At 38.4% G+C, this 17,044-nt stretch overlaps 1 protein-coding gene across 1 annotated transcript in view; it reads left to right on the top strand.

The window, feature by feature from the left end:
- The window catches only part of GRID2 (glutamate ionotropic receptor delta type subunit 2), a 1,023,637-nt gene that overhangs the window by 180,556 nt on the left and 826,037 nt on the right, over nt 1-17,044 (top strand). The window lies entirely within an intron of this gene.

A 17,044-nucleotide genomic window follows, 5' to 3' on the forward strand; every position in this document is an offset into this window, starting at 1 on the left:
GGCTAAGATGACACAAATAGTTGGTACCATAATTTAATATTTTCAAGTCTTTTGGAACAGGATTAATAAATCATTGGTGTGAATGAAAATGTTGGCTGATAAGGCAGCTATGTGAAGATCTTCTAACTGTAAACTTAAATTTCATGAGCATTTATCTTGTTTCTTGCTCTGACATAAGAAATAACTCATTCTTGAAATGCAGAGCATATGTTTATTGTAGACAGACTCTCTTAATTATATAATTCAAAAAAGTGTTTATTTAGTAAACGTACCCTTACTGCATATTATATTTACATTACTGCATATGCTAGGAAAAATACAATTTATCAGTACAAGTATAAATGTAATTTACAACATTTTTTTTGTTTGGAAGACATAAATGAATGTATGTTTTTCTATATTCTTGTAACTTCCTGTGTTACTACATAGTAACTATGTGGAATTTGCCATGTACAGTAGTTAATTTGCCAACAATTAATCCACTACTGGTACTGCTTCTGTTAAAATTAGTGGCAAAACTCCCATTGACTTCAATGGGTAAATTCAAGATCGTGTCAGTAAAAGATTACTGGTACTACCTGGTGTTTTTCACTGGTAACCTCACTAAAATTCAGCAATTGAGCATTTTACTACACTTTGCGGGGAGTGGTCAGAACCCATGTGGGTAGCAGTATAAGGATGTAATGCTTTGAACAGGGCTGAGCTATTATATTTTGAAAATAGTGTGGATTAAGATAGGTGCTGTCAAGGTTCCTCCGCCACTCTGAACTCTAGGGTACAGATGTGGGGACCTGCATGAAAACCTCTTAAGCTTACTTTTACCAGCTTAGGTTAAAACTTCCCCAAGGTACAAATTAATCTTATCCTTTGTCCTTGGAATATCCACTGTCACCACCAAACTCTAACTGGGTTTATTGGGAAACGTAGTTTGGACACGTCTTTCCCCCCAAAATCCTCCCAACCCTTGCACCCCACTTCCTGGGGAAGATTTGGTAAAAATCCTCACCAATTTGCATAGGTGACCACAGACCCAAACCCTTGGATCTTAGAACAATGAAAAAGCATTCAGTTTTCTTACAAGAAGACTTTTAATAGAAATAGAAGTAAAGAAATCACCCCTGTAAAATCAGGATAGTAGATACCTTACAGGGTAATTAGATTCAAAACATAGAGAATCCCTCTAGGCAAAACCTTAAGTTACAAAAAAGACACACAGACAGAAATAGTCATTCTATTCAGAACAATTATTTTCTCAGCCATTTAAAGAAATCATAATCTAACACATACCTAGATTACTTACTAAAGTTCTAAGACTCCATTCCTGGTCTATCCCCTGCAAAAGCAGCATACCGACAGACCCAGACCCTTTGTTTCTCTCCCTCCTCCCAGCTTTTGAAAGTATCTTGTCTCCTCATTGGTCATTTTGGTCAGGTGCCAGTGAGGTTACCTTTAGCTTCTTAACCCTTTACAGGTGAGAGGATTTTTCCTCTGGCCAGGAGGGATTTTAAAGGGGTTTACCCTTCCCTTTATATTTATGACAGGTGCATTCAAAATTCAGCTTAGTGTGAGGGAGACAGCTTTTTTCAGGTCACTGTTGTATTTGCATTGTCAGCATGTGAATGGTGCTGTCATAGGTTCAGGATGGATACAACTAGTTGATGATGCTTACTTATATCTGACAATAAACACCATCAACCATAAAATCAGGATGACAGATTTCATGGAAATATTTTTTTAAGCTCTGTGACTGTTGAAGAGCTTAATAAACTCTTACATAAAGAAAAAAGAAAGCATGAATGCCTAAAAGTTGTGTGTGTCAAAATAAACAGTTAATTACTTATGGTCTGATGCTGAATTGCTCACTTTTGTACAGCAATTGTGTTCTTCACTCTTGGAAGATGTCTCTTTTTTAAAATTTGAAATCTGAGTGGAGTAGATGTGAACTGAAATGAAATAATCTTTAAGTAATCATGTGGGTGGGAAAATGTCTATAACACTGAGATCATGCTCAAAACATTTGCTAATCAGAAACCTATTTTCTGTAAACCTGTGATTGGAAGCAGCCAAACAGAAAGGTCCATTCTGCTAACAGAGCCTAAGTTATCTATAATTGTTGGACTTAAACTGCCCATATTTTGTTTCTTGGGGTGCAGTAACTGAGGGGAAGGAGAATGGGGGAATGGGGGGTTGGTTAATGGTTGTGTGTAACTCTGCGAACTCATAACTAATGTGCACGTCAGCCCTCAGATGTTTTATATGTAGCTTTATAGACAAAGCTTATTTATTTCAGACTCTACATTTGTACTGTATGAAATAGTCATCCTTTGAATATGCTCTTTTATATTATTATGGTGTCCTGAGACTCCTTACATTTGTATCTTAGGGTGTCTTATTAACAGTTCTGATATCACTGCACTGCAAAGCTGAGTGGTTTTATCCCAGATGAACTGTGAGTGAGTTGCCTTCTACCAATGGAGGTGACCTCAGATACAATACACATTTATTATAAATCACTGAAATATGAAATGACATTGATTTTATTAAAATGAAGGAAAGGTTCTCCCTTTGATGTAAATTCTAATGGAGAGACACAACAGCGATAATGGATCATCTCAGTGCGGGCAGTCCCACAGTGAGATTGAAATGCCGTATGTAAAACTATCAAGATAGGAATGCTTATTCAAACTTCAGTCTAACTAAACATCTGTAAGTGTGTCATAATAATGTTTGTTCTGGATATACAGTTCTGAGAAACACAACGCTGGTACATTGTTATCCTTTGCCTATTTTATACAAGCTTCACAGAATTTCTATTTTACAGACAGTAGTAAACTAAGATTATCATCTTTCCTTGGTTATGGTTGCTGAAGTATGTTGTGTTCATGAGGAGGCCAGAAAGAATAATGGATATGACCTTTTATGCTGTGGTGCTATAAGGGAAAGCACCACACCGATTATTATCTGTGTAGCAACAAGGCAAGAGAATATAGATCTCCAGTCCTCTCGTGATGAAAATCTCACATTTTAAGCATTGTCAAACACAATGAATTAAGACACCAGATTGCTGTTGGTATAAATAAGTTCCCTTCCTGTGAGACTGTGATATTTCTTCATTGTATTTGCACTAGGGGTAGGGTAGGACTTTAAAAGGAGCTGAGTTCTAAAGTACACTAAAGAGTGAAATTTTCTGAAAACCAACAAGGTTCTAAAATTTTTAAAAATGGATTTTTTTCCTCAATTGGTCACTTGCTCAAAGAACAAGTAAATGAATTCATATTCTTGCCTTTCAGGAATCCATCTCTGCTGTGCTTTTAATTTCCTGTCTTTTGCTTGCTTAGAATGCTCTTTCCCTGTTGGTTTTTTTTTTCTATTCTAGGGCTCTAATCCTTCAAAAAGCTCCCAGATTTTTCCCTCCTTGAGTTACCTCTCCCCTCCTTTCTTCATGACTACAACAATGTCATTCACTCAAGTGTGCAATGTACAAGAGCGTACAAACTTATCTGGGTTCTTAGCTTGGGTGTCATCGATAGAGAGACAATGGCAATTTCACACTGTTCTGTTGATGATGCTGTTGGTATTCAGTATCTTCCTCCACACCTGGCTTCTTACTGATTAGGCTCATCACTAATAGTTACTCTATCTCCTTTGTTTTTTATACATTTTCCCTGAATCATATTTGTGGAACTTAAGTTTATTCCCATTTAGGGAAACTTCTGTCATCTCCACTTCTGGAGACTCCTCCTTGTTATTCCAGGGGAGATTCAGGAATTATTGCCTACAAACTTCCCCACCTGCAGAAAGAATGGAGGAGGTTGGCATTCTTCATCAGAAGATCTCTCGGGATGCCCAAATAGCTCACTCTTGGGCAGCCGGGCTTGAAAGGCTTTTGGCAATTTGACAAGTAAAAATGAGAAGAGCTTTCCTGGCAGGCATCCAGGAAAATGAAAAATTTCATGTTGGTTCTCCCAAAATAAACATTTTCAAAGAAAATTCTGTGTGTGTTTGGTGTGTGGTCCCGGTTTGTGATGAAAATGTTCCCCAAACCACACGTTGTTTCACAGGAAGGCATTCATATTTTTCGGCAGTCTCTATCTGCTGAGTCGTCGTGCTTGTCCCATTTCCCCGAGCAGCACAGTTTCTGCAGTGTCCGTATGGCCATTTCCCCCGTAGCAGTCACTGCACAGGTTCTGCAGGCATTTGGGTTCATTGAGATGTCATTAACAGCTGGTTGGGTGTCTCAACTGCCAGGCTTAGCAGGCCCCACTTCAAAAACCTGTGAAGTCCAAACCACTCAGAGCTCCAGCTCTAGCACTTTGAATCTCTAGTGCCATTAAAAAAAAGAATCCAAAACTCCTTCCAGAAGTTCCAGCTCAAACATAAATATGAATGTACAGAGTTTTCCCAGTTTTTATTAACCTGAACATTTCTTCCAGATCCTCACTTGTAACTATGCATTCTAGACAGACAGTGAATAGTGTGAGGAACCAGCCAGATGAAATTCACCTTTTCTTATATCCTCTAATTCTAATCTTTTTCCACTCTCTCATGCTCTCCAAGTTTAATACCATCTAAGGGTGAGAAGCCTGCTGACGATTGTGGAGAAGCTCCGATTATCTTCCCTGCATTTGAGCCAAGTCCGTAGGTCTCAATGCTTCACTCGTACACACTTTAGACACATTCAGGTAGCACATTGCCCCATAACTAGACCCACTGAATAAGAGTAGCAAAATCAGGCCCACAGTGAATGTCAAAGTAGTATACTTGAATATATCTGGTAGGTTAGGATGGATTTAAATTGAAGTTATATTTTCATATGATATAATAATGTGCTACCTACACATTTTACTTACATAACATTTTGTATCACAGTGACTTGCTAAAAAAACCTGTACATAGTGGTAAATTGCAAGCTTTTTTAAATAAGATTGTATTCTTTTATTTAGGCTTCTTTTGTAAAATGGTATAGGAGTTGTAATACGGGAGGGCCAGGGAGCAGTGGGACAGTGCTAGATATATAAGCTCAAGGCTAATTAAGGCGTGGTTCCCTGTAGACTAGGGAAGGTGGCTGCAGGTTAATTGGAGCACCTGCAGTCAATTAAGGCTCTGTTAGGAACCTAATAAACCCCCCTGTGTCAGGCAGATGGAGGAGGAGGAAGGACTGGAGCTTGGAGGGGCGTTGAGAGATTTGGAAGACCTGAGAACTGAAGTAAGGGAGACCCTGCCCCAGCAGGACCGGGAGATTCCCTTCCCCCCAGCATCTAAGGACCGAGGGTAACCCCACCTAAGGGGGACAAGGGTAAGAAACCCACAGGGGTTGAGAGGGGCTGGGTCTCAGAGCAAGGAGCAAACCCAGACCCCTCCCCCGCTGCCCTCCCCCACCACCTTCTGGGGCTAGTAGTGGGGTCCTCAGCATCCAAGAGCAGGGGCAAAAGGGGGGCATCTTAGCTCCCCGCCAAGAAAAGCGCAGGACCCACCAGACTAAAATCGTCCGTCTTGCCACAGAGCGTATAGGCTATTGTATAGGAGTGTATAGGCTATTCCTTCTGTAGGCTGTATAACAACTGATGCGTCGCTAGCAGGTTTGATTTAGGATGTTTGAAATCCTGTTTGAGAAACATTAGTGATATTAAAACCCTATCCATATGGATTTTGAAAATTAAAAATTGTCCAGGTTAGTCACAGGAATATAAATACAGACACCAACTCAAGCCTTCATAATGTTTTTTGAAAGCTGCTTGTGGTCAGTAAATAAGGTATTGAGTCAGAACTAAATGCATTTCTGCTGTAGAGTAGCAGAGGTTTGTAGAGCAGCAATATATGTGAAGGTCACATACAGGTTTTCATTCTAGGAAGTGTTATGGTCAGAAATTATGACCTGATGGATACATCTGCTCTGGCATTTTGGGGCTAGATGGAATGTGATAAGATTGTTTCTTCTGTGTTTCTCTGATTAAATCCACTGCTAACTCTCCTGTCAGTTGCATTGGGAGCTCAAACTTCTCAGCTTTGCTAGTGCTGTTTATTATCTGGTGCATGTTCAGTTTGAGTTCAAACCTTTTATGAGATTGCATTTTTTCATTGCCCTTCAATTTCGTTCCAGGTTTGCTTACTTCTATTACCAAAAACAGTATTTTGCTGCAAAATGATGGGTTAATGTTGAAGAAAAAATCCACTTTCTGTGCAGAATTTTAAAACATAGTAGAGCTTGAGAGGAAAAAAGCATTTGAATTGAAAAAACAAAACAAAGACTGCCCTTTTCCAAAGGCAGATGCTAATGGAAATATTTGCAATTGCTGGTGATGTGTGAGATTTGCAGTAATACTTCAGGAACTATGAGCTAAATTCTGTCTTGGATTACTTACACCATGTCATATAGGCATAATGTTGTTGCCTGTCCTGACAATCAGCCAAGAAATAACCACAAACAAAGGTCGAACTAGAGCAGCACTGAGGGTTGATTTATTTTCATCCCTTACTTACGCAATTATACTCTCTCACACAACCCATTTATGCTGGCAGGCTGCAGACACAGGTGCTGGTTTTGATTTCACAGGTGGCTGAGGGTGATCAGGTGACAGTTGCCTGGAGATCGACCACTAGGTGATGACAGTCCCTGAAGTCCCTTCCAATCCACGGGAGGGCTCTACTACTCTTGGTCCAGTCCCGAGTTTAGCATGCTGTTACATTTCCTTGTTCGTACCCCACCTCGCCGCCCGTCTTGAGATTTATACCTTCACCAAGACAATACCATGGTGCCGTAAAAGGCGATATTTGCTTCTTTGTTCTGTTAATGGCTGTCACTATCTCACTCATTCCTTACATTAATTGCATGATACAATTGGTAATATAGAGCAATGCAGCTTTAAGCAAGCATCTGACATCATTGGGGAGCTTCTGCTGCTTGTGGCTTTGTAACAGCATAATGGGAAACTGTGCAGACTGCACTCGAAAGAGCAAATGGGGGGGTGCAGGGCGCTGGTGTGTCTGGCTACAAGTATAAGGGGAAGTAGGCTGGCATTTCTTCCCCAGTCCAAATTTCAGCTGGTGTGACCATAATGCTACCCCCAGTCTCTCTCTTGGTTTCAGTATTGCAAACTCCAGCAATTCACAATTCATGAGTTAGCCCCCCCCCCCCCCCAAAACCATGAGATCTTCAAAGATAAATTATATTTTGGTTGCTTTTTATTTGTCTTATGAGCCTTGTTCATGTTTTCAATTTTTCTCCACTGATGAAAGCTAGAAACTTTTGTTTCTCAAATTAAAGTTGAGATTCTCACATACTCAGAGGACTCCAAGAGCTGGGGCTTCAAGAAAAGTCAAATATTGTGAGACTCAGGATAAAATACCTGGCCTGAAAATCTTGTCAGAAGGCTGTTGGTGCTGCTGGGGGTCATATCCCTGGAACATTCTTTCTAAACAGTTCACCGGGACTTTGGACCAACAAAAGAGACTCCTCAGTGCATAACCAAACATGTTAAAACATGACTTTGGGGTCTTTAGTTATCATTGTGTGGATATTCACATGGAGCAGACGCAGTCCAAATGAATAGTTTAGGTAATTCACTGTTGCATCTCTTTGCTCCGATCTGAAGAGCATGCAACAACCTGGGAAACAATACTAATTATTCCTGAGGCCCCTTCTTCTTGGGGACGATGTCTTTCTCTCAAGAGGCCAGGAAATGAAGAAAGAAATAGAGGGACAATTGCGTTCTGCCACAATAATTGCACTCTATCACAATGCTGAAGTGATGTAGCTCTTCAAAGGAGCTAGAAGTGCTAGCATTGGGGAAACATCACAAAAATGTCAACAATTGTAAGCTTGCTTTAATGCAGCCACTCTACATTTTTGCAATTTAATCTTGCCCTTACTTATCCATAACTTGGAAATAGTCAATGGGATTTTGTTTAAAATGTCTAAAATTTAGCTCAGCATTAATTTTTATGGCAATGTTTGAAACTAGCCCCTCATCCCCTTGCGCCTCACCTCCAAATAGTGGGCAGCAATTTTTATAGACCTGACAGCGTTTCCTTCCCCAAATGGCCACCTTACTTTTCAAATGTATCTGTATGAGACAGGCTATTAGCCTCTGCAATAGACTTCAGCTAAGTGTTTCTGGACGATGGTTCAAAACAAAAGCTGTTGAAATCAGGATTTTTTTAAAAAACAACTGTGATGGTCTTCTAAACTGGAGTGCAGAGAGCATCTTCGAGTGCCTTTAGAAATACAGATTCTCCTGCAAGCAACTTTTATGTGCTGCAGTGACCAAACTTTTCTGAACCCAGATCAACTCTGGCTTTATAATCTTCACTATTCCATTTACACTTCACAAGTGCTCAAGAAATATTTTCACATATTACATGGTGCTGTTGAATATACTATTACATATTGGTAATAGTTTTAAGAGTGCTATGCAAATTGAGACATACATAAATATGACAATATTTAAAGATTTAAGGCATCCATGACAGAAAGCTTTTGGGTACCTTAGCAAACATAAATCTAGAGATTTAGTAGATGCAAATTTAGCCAGCACTCCAGGAGTTTCCCCCAAGGTTTTCTCCTTTAAATAACTAAGCACTCCAACCAGATGGTTTGGGTTTGTTTTTTTTCCCTAAAGTACTCTCCGTAGAAATTAGAGGTCAATCATAACTGTCAATCAACAGCCAACCAGTGATGTATATTCATAGACAGGCCTAAGAACATAATAGTTTGCACCACCCTCATGGCAGCTACCAACTGATTAGGCAATGTGTTCAATGATCATACCCTGGTGTTTGGAGGTATTCCCACCAGGTTGGAACCTGTTGGATCAAAGTAATATTGTTGATGGGAGTTGGTTCATATGAAGTTATCTTTATTTTGGGGAAAGTCATTGGCCTTTGTAAATATACCTGACAATTTAGGTTTGTGAGATGCCTACCACACTGGTGTGCTGATCTCTGTTTGGGGCCCTGAGACACTACTGTAATGCCAACATAAACCATAATTTTATAATACACACATACACACACACACAAGACCAGTGTATATGTCATAGAGTACAATAATGCTATGCTATACAGGTTAGTTTTGCTAATGAAGAATTTAGCCATAATTCTCTGGAGATTAAGCCTGTTGTGAATTATGAATGTCATTCCCTTAGCTGTGGAAATTAATTGTATTTTAGCCATGTTCCCTATTAAACTGTCCTCGTATACTATACCATACTAGAGAATTATTTCATAAATTGAAATTATTTCAAAAACTTACTTGTTCCAAAGAGCTGTTGCAAGGACATATTTGGAAAGGAGTCAGTGTTTTATTAAAATACTAATATATTAGAAGTTCCCAACCTTTCACATTTAATTTTTTAAGAAATTTCTTCTATAAAAGTCCAATGTAAATTCTACCGCTGGTGTCAGTGTGACTTTAGCCTTTATGATTACGACACCATTTTAAATCTGTTTTCCTCAAAGAAATAAAATAATCATTTTGAAATTTTGGTTTTGTAGTCGAAAATAGCATTGTGGAAGACTGACCAATAGCATGGTTGGTTAAGGCTCCTGAGTGGAACACAGAGGGAGTTATGATAGGTACTGTATGCCAGAAGTTGCAAGTATGATTTGTGCATAGTTTACTTGGAGCTTGGTCTGGACCAGGGACACATTTGAAGCAAATTGTCAATCCACTTCCTTCTAAATAGGTAATGTAAACCAATCTCTGTAATCTCCTCCAGCAGTTTACAGTGTGATACAAATTGTACCAGTTATGTCCATTTTTGGCAACTAATTTAACTACTTCGTATATCCTTGAATCACTAAGCAGATGCCTGTAGGTGGATACCAAAATTGCAGAACACTGGATCTAAAATACATGTATTTATGCTATCAGAGCTTCTTGTCTAGTCAGTAGAGGACAAATGTGACTCTTACTAATTTTTTAAAATTTATGTTAAATATTTTAAGGCTTTTTCCCATGAAGACATCGATTCAGGAGCACAAATAAGCATATGCTTAACTTTAGAGCATGTGCTTAAGTCCCCTTGACTTTGTGAATAGCCACAAAATGTCTGCAGAATCTGTCACGAGACCGTTTATTTATTTGGATCTTTATATAATTGGATAAGGGCACCAGCATACATGAGAGGGACTTAATTATATGCTGAAAGGCTTTCTCCTGACTCAAGACCTTACACTGCAGCTGGGAGTTGTATTTTCCAGAGCAGGAGTATGGGTGGCTGCTTGGATTAGCCCCCCGAGTACAATTCCATCCAGCCCCTGAATCCATGCTCGGGCAGCTCGCCAGTGCTGCTGTGAGCACACTATTTTTAGCATGCTAGCTCAAGCACATCTGCCTGTGCTGCAGTGTAGACCTATATTTAGAATATGTACTGGCACCTGGCTTAATGCCTATTTAAACCTTTTTCTCCTGCTTTAGAGTACTGCATGTAAACTCATTACATATTCTCAGTCAAAGCTCTTGGACCTTATCTTACAATTATGTGTGTCAGGAAGGAGTTGACGGCTCCATAGCTTCTTTGCTATGGAGGTGTACGAAATAGGGGAGGTGTCTAAACAGTGTTCCACAGGAACAGAGAAGAGAATACATTGACCCTAAATCAGGGTTAGTCCTTGAGAGCACCTGCAGAGTTTCTACCGACACGTGAAGCCATTTACTGAACCTTTTATGTAACTACAGGAGGGCTCCAATATAACGTAACTTGGATGGCTGAGGTACCATGGAAAGTAATTTTTACCTTACCATTTCCTGTCACAGCAAGACTAAATTCTTCACTAGTCACCAGCCAAGGGTAACTATAGTAAGCAGTGAAATACATTAAACACACACGTGGTCATATGATTTTCATTTACATGCGATTCTGCTTGACAGCATTTACAGTTTAAACTTTTTAATGAATAATATAGATGAATGCACACTGATTAGTGTAGTGGTTTTCAATGTTTTAGTAAGGTAGTCTTAACAAAATACACTGAAATGAGAGAGAGGCAAGAAGGAAGCAAATGTCTATAGACTAGGAAGAGGCCAGTTGACACTTGGCTGTCTTTTTTTTTCCCCCAAAATTTTCTGCCCCTCCTTTATCATAGTCTTCATCCTATATTCTTTTGTAATTGCATCTAGGACATTAGGTTCTACTGAGTGCCGAGCCAGATTCTATACTTGTGTGTACAATATCCCTTGTTAGACAACCTCAGTTCCTATCAGAGGACAGAACTTAGCCCTAAATACACTTGATACAGCACAAGAACAATTAATACCTTCTTTACCGTAGTGTGGTAGAACATCACCACTGATGGCCTGAAATTTAGAAGAGAATGGACTTTCAGGTGTCGATTCAACAAAACAGCACACATACTGAAGTCCATTTGTATTCTCCAAAGCACCCAGAAACATGCTTATGTTAAACATGACTGACTGATTTTTGATGTCAACGTAAAGACTACTTTAAAGTAGAGACCATGTTCAAGTGCTTTGCTGAACTGGGGCCTTTACCATATTAATTCACAAATAGGGCAGTAGATCTTTGAACACTATCATCTTATCTTTCTGTTTGTATCTTTTGTTGTGGCACATGTAAAAACCTCCTTTCTCAGAGACAAATTGTATCAGTAGGAATTAGAAAGATTGTATACGGCATTATATTGATTTATAGCAATTCTGTAATATGCTAAATGGTAACATTTTCATAACTTTCATTATTTGGACAATTAGCATTTTAAAAGTCCCTAGACATCCAGAGAAGCTATTGCTTTTAAAACATTTTTTGGCTGGTAGTGATATGCCATCCACTCATTAAAAAACTAATGGTACATTAATACACCCCTAAATAATTCTCTTGTCTCTTATTGTGTCACTTATTGTCAGCAAAATCATGTTACAGAAGTGTGTGTACACGCTAGATTTTCACACTTCTACACAGTCATGAATTATGATAGACACAGTTTTAGGACATGATTAGAAAAGATAGCAAACCATATTTATGCTGGTAACAAGCTCGGAAATACAACTCAGACAATGTTTTCACTTTAAAGGGTTTCTTGGAATATAAGGAAGTGGAGCTAATTTCATAAGCCAGGCACCAATTTCTGTTGGAAAATACATAAATAGTCGTCAGATTCAAGTTCCAGTATTGAAAAATAATTTCTATTTTGTCAATATTTGTTGACTTTCTTGAAGTTCTTTGTTAAAAGTTGTTTGCTTCTAACATCTTTATTTTCTGGAAAGCCTTGGAGGTGACAAACATTTTTTTTCTTTTTTGCTGCTGTTTCTATATTTTATGAAGACCTTCAGAAACATCTTCCTGTGATTTTTATATATAATCCAATTCTTTGACTGTCAGCAATGCGAGTCTACAAATACATTTTTAAGGATTTATTAAGCCTTGTGTCACAGAAAAGAATAAGCGATCATATTTCAAGCAAAATAACACTTAAAACTCCTGCCAGAGGAGCCTTTGGGTCAATAAGACATGGTTTAAATAAGTTAGTGGACCTTCAACGTAAGACAGAATGCCATCAACAATATTTTGACAAGTCATGATGCATTAGACTGCAACAGAATGGTTTGAGATAACATTGATAAGGAGATCCTGTAGGTAAACCCATTTGTACAATAAGTCAAGTAGCGAGGCTTTTACAAATGGAATTGGTCACCCCTTCTCCCCTGAAGCCCTTTTTAAGTCACTTTGGCAAGTAGCACAATGTACTGGAACAATATCGTTATATGAATGGAAAGTACTAGAAGCTCAGGTGTCCAAAGTAATGCCATGGACTTGTCTCCAGAAAGTTACAGCACTTATTCAGCCACCCAGTTCTCTTAAAAATGCTGTTAAACTTGTCATGCTACTTGAAGCTATATGAAGGTACAAAGCACCCTTGGTTTCATCACCAACTTCAAACTCCAACCATTTTCTGCAACGGTTCATATTCTGAGTACCCCGTTGGTGGATGTTACCACAGAATAAGCGGTCTAGCAAGAGAGTCTTGCCTGTGGTGGTGCTTGTGTTAGCTCCCTAACACCACCACGCTCTCAGCCACTCAAGCACTTTCCTCTGGGCTATGTCTCCCCTGCCCCGTGCTTCACCTTTCAGGTTAACAGTAGTTGCTTCCTCGTCCGAGTCCCTTTGAACCACTCCCCTGTGATATCCAGCCCTGAGACTTGCCATTCGCAAAAATCCCAGATACTCGGCCCCCAAAGGAGCAGCCATGTTAGTCTGTATTCGCAAAAAGAAAAGGAGGACTTGTGGCACCTTAGAGACTAACCAATTTATTTGAGCATAAGCTTTCGTGAGCTACAGCTCACTGTAGCTCACGAAAGCTTATGCTCAAATAAATTGGTTAGTCTCTAAGGTGCCACAAAGGAGCAGTGTATCCCAGTTTACCGGTTTTACCTTAAATCATCTCTGCTGTATACCACTCAGCACTTGTGATAAAACAGGAAGAACGGAGGTACTACTAAAAATATTTGGTGAAAAGAACTCATTACAATACAAAACAAAATCATGAAACGTGCTAGGCCCTACACTTAGTAATAGTAACCCTTCCTATCTAATAAAATAGGTTTTCCCCTCCAAAGTTCAGTCTGCTGCAGAGCTGGCTGGCTTCACAGGAACCAGAATCCAAACTTTCATGAAAAACACCCCCTGCTCCACAAGATGGATGGATGCAGAATGTTTTTCTACCACCTCTCATATACTGAGTCATTCTTTTGTCTTGTTGATGTTTTGGTGATGCTGATAGTGAACTTGTCATGACATTTCACACATGCATTTTGATTCTTTCCTTTCAGGTAGTTTTGCATGCTCTTCAAACCTTTTATTTATTATGCAAGCTTAAACAGCTCTCTTCACATAGAAAATGTGAACTTGTGAAGCTACCATTCACTCAGTGTGCTCATTCCTCACTTTTGAAATAGGTTGTTTGTTGTCATTGGAGAAGGGGCTCGTTTTAGAGCAAAAACTTTGTGGAACTTTGAGATATTTTTGACAAAATGAGTTCACATTTGAGTTCATAATGAAATGCACAACTCAGATTTCAAGTTTCGTCTGTCACTGTGAATGTTTCATCCATTTCTCAATCACAAGCTACTACTAGAGAATTTCCTTGAGTGTTCCATGAAAGGGGGTCCACACTAAAGCGTATCACTTCCTTTTATCTGTTCTGGCCATTCTTGTTAACTGCTTGTTTGCATAGTCCAAAACCGAGCACATGAAGACCATAATGGCCGTCTCTTTTGCCAGCTCAGTAAAAAAATCTGCATTTGTGGTACTGAGTGCTCAAAACTTCTATTGACGTTGCCTCTGAAAATTAGCACATCCTCTTCAAATTAGAGTATCAGGGCCAAATTTTGATATTCAACATGAACAAGAGTAGCACCTTGCTCCATGAGTGCTTCCATTAGCTTGAATGGGATAACTAATGGAATGAGGTACTATTCAGTGGGAGTAGATGATGTCCAAGTTCGGCCTCAGATGTTTACATATGTAAGTGTGGAATACAGATTCAATCAGAAACTCAAGAGACCTCTCTCTATATAGATTTATAAAAGGTTAAAATATTGAAATATTAATATTAGCTGGTGAAAGAAAACTTAGTTCTGTAGTAGATGTATGGCACTGGAGTGTTGCTGCCTTTTTTTTCTTTTTTTTTTTTTTTTGTCTTCAGGTCATTTTTAGCAAATTTTGTTTTTGCTGCATGAGGCCTCGGTGAGCTAATGTTGAGTAAAATGTGTTTTGAAGCTGCTTAGCCTGAGGAGACTTGGGAAGCTCCAGCCTTTCAGAAACTTAATAAACAAAAGTTGTAGGTGCGCAATCTTAATCCAAATGCCATATCGGTTTACATCAAGCCTTTTATATGAGATCTCATTGGTTGTAAATTTGGCCTCATTGTACAGCTTTAGAACATTTTAGTAAGGAATGCCCAAAGTTACTTGATTAAATATAGGATTTCTTAAGAAAGGTGTTAAAACCAAGCAAATGGAGGTATAAAATGTGATTGGATATAATCCATTTTATGTTGTCAGAAATTATTTCTTGTCAAGGTAACCTGTGCCAGTGAAGTGTAACAACCTAGTAAAGAAAGCTGCTCATTAAAAAAGACACACAAGGTTGTTAAGTTTGGGAGTGCCTTTCCAAATATGCACAATGTCAGGCTTGTTTGAGTTCTGGGATGTTAAGGGAAAATGCAAAATTCAAGGTGGTTTATTTATCCTCTGGAATATATTAGTGTGGAGTGAACAAGCATGCAGGTGTTAATTGACTGTGACACAGTAAAAGTGGTTATAAATCATTCTTTGCTATAGCATAAATGCAGGTAGGATACCAATCCTGTTACCACTATAAAATAGTTTCTTAATTTTTGTGAGACAACTCTGTTCCCTGCCAGTTCTTAATAATCATAGCTGAAATTATATGGGCAGAGGCATAAGGTTAAGAAAGAGCAAATCAGTCCAGCTTCTGGTGAATAGGTATATACAACACAAGAAATAATTCCTATAATAATATATAACAGTTACATAGTATTTTTTATCAGTAGAACCCAAATGTACTTTATAAAAGGAAGGAAATAACATCATCCCTATTAGCAGATAGAGTAAGTAACTCAGTTACCAATAGAGTTCCAATGGCTGGAATTTTTTCACCAAAACATATTTTGACTAAATATGGATTTCGTTCAAATTATAAACGTTTGAAAAATATGTTGGTTTTGATGGGGGTGTTTTGTTTTAAAGAAATGTTTAGTTGTCAAACTTCCCTTTTTTGACATTTTCAGAATAGTTTATCTTTTGGAAACAAAATTTATTGTTTATATATCAAACATATATTCGTAAAGGTCAATCACGACCACATGTTCACGTTTTTATGAAAATGAAACATTTCAACCCAAAACTAAATATTTTTGGAAATTCAACAGGAAATTCTGTAACTTTTGGGGGTTTGTTCTATTTCAGAAAGGAATATTTTGAAATTAATGGAATTTCCTGCTAAATGATAAATCCGGTTCACTTGGAGATGTAGTTGGAATCCTTGCCAATGGGCTCAGCAATGAGGCGAAAGACTGGATGAGAATGGCTTCATTGATACTTTTTTTTTTAAAGAGGGACTGGGCACCTAAATCCCTTGAGCAGCTCTGAAAATCTCAGTGTAAATCTCTAGTCCTTATCGTTCCAAAAAGAAAGTTGAAAATGGAATTGAGTAAAAACTGATGCCATAATGTTTGCAGAAAGCATAAACGATAGCTCTGAGACAGAGAGATGTGAATTGCTTTTATTCATGTAAATGGTGTGCTGAATCTGAAACCTAATTATGTTGATTTCCAATGTTAGCATTAACTATTTCATTGTTGATTATTGCGTGCAAGCAAGGGGGATTGTTTTATCATAAAGATCAGCACAACGTTCTACACATGGTATGCATTTTGTCATCTCATTTGGGGCGGGGCTTGATTTGTAAAGGGACCTGTAGAGCAAATCTACTTCTTTTTTTTCCCACCCTCTCTCTTTTGGTACCTTCAGACTGGAGGTGAATCAGTTAAGTAAATAGACACAACATATAACCCTAATTTTTCATTTGACTTTCACCAAAGATGATTATTCTCGCTCTTCCCTCCCCCCCCCCCATCTCCTTTTGTAAATCTCTGTGCCTCCTAGTTCTGAACAGGGCCAGTTTATAAAATTGCCAAAATAGCATGTGAGAGGATGATGAAATTTCCTCCCAGAATTGAAGATCTGGCTGGTTTAGATAGTTCAGATAAGCTTTTGACATTTGGGGTACTTCTTCAAACTAACAATGAGCTTAATTAATCAATAATTACATGTTATAATGGATATAAATAGAAAATTGATGAGTGCAGTTGAATAATTTAGCAGTAGATTAGGGAGATAGATGCCTGGCATACCAAATGTTGTACATATTTTTCATTTAATTCCTACAGGATATCTACTAATGATGAAATAATAAGTTTCTTTTTACAGCTTTGAAATAAGTCCCCAGAGACACCAGGCATGACAAGTCTCATGTCTTATTTATTTCTACAAGAGCATGTGCTA

The sequence above is a fragment of the Lepidochelys kempii genome, chromosome 4, assembly GCF_965140265.1.
Source record: "Lepidochelys kempii isolate rLepKem1 chromosome 4, rLepKem1.hap2, whole genome shotgun sequence".
NCBI lineage: Eukaryota > Metazoa > Chordata > Testudines > Cheloniidae > Lepidochelys > Lepidochelys kempii.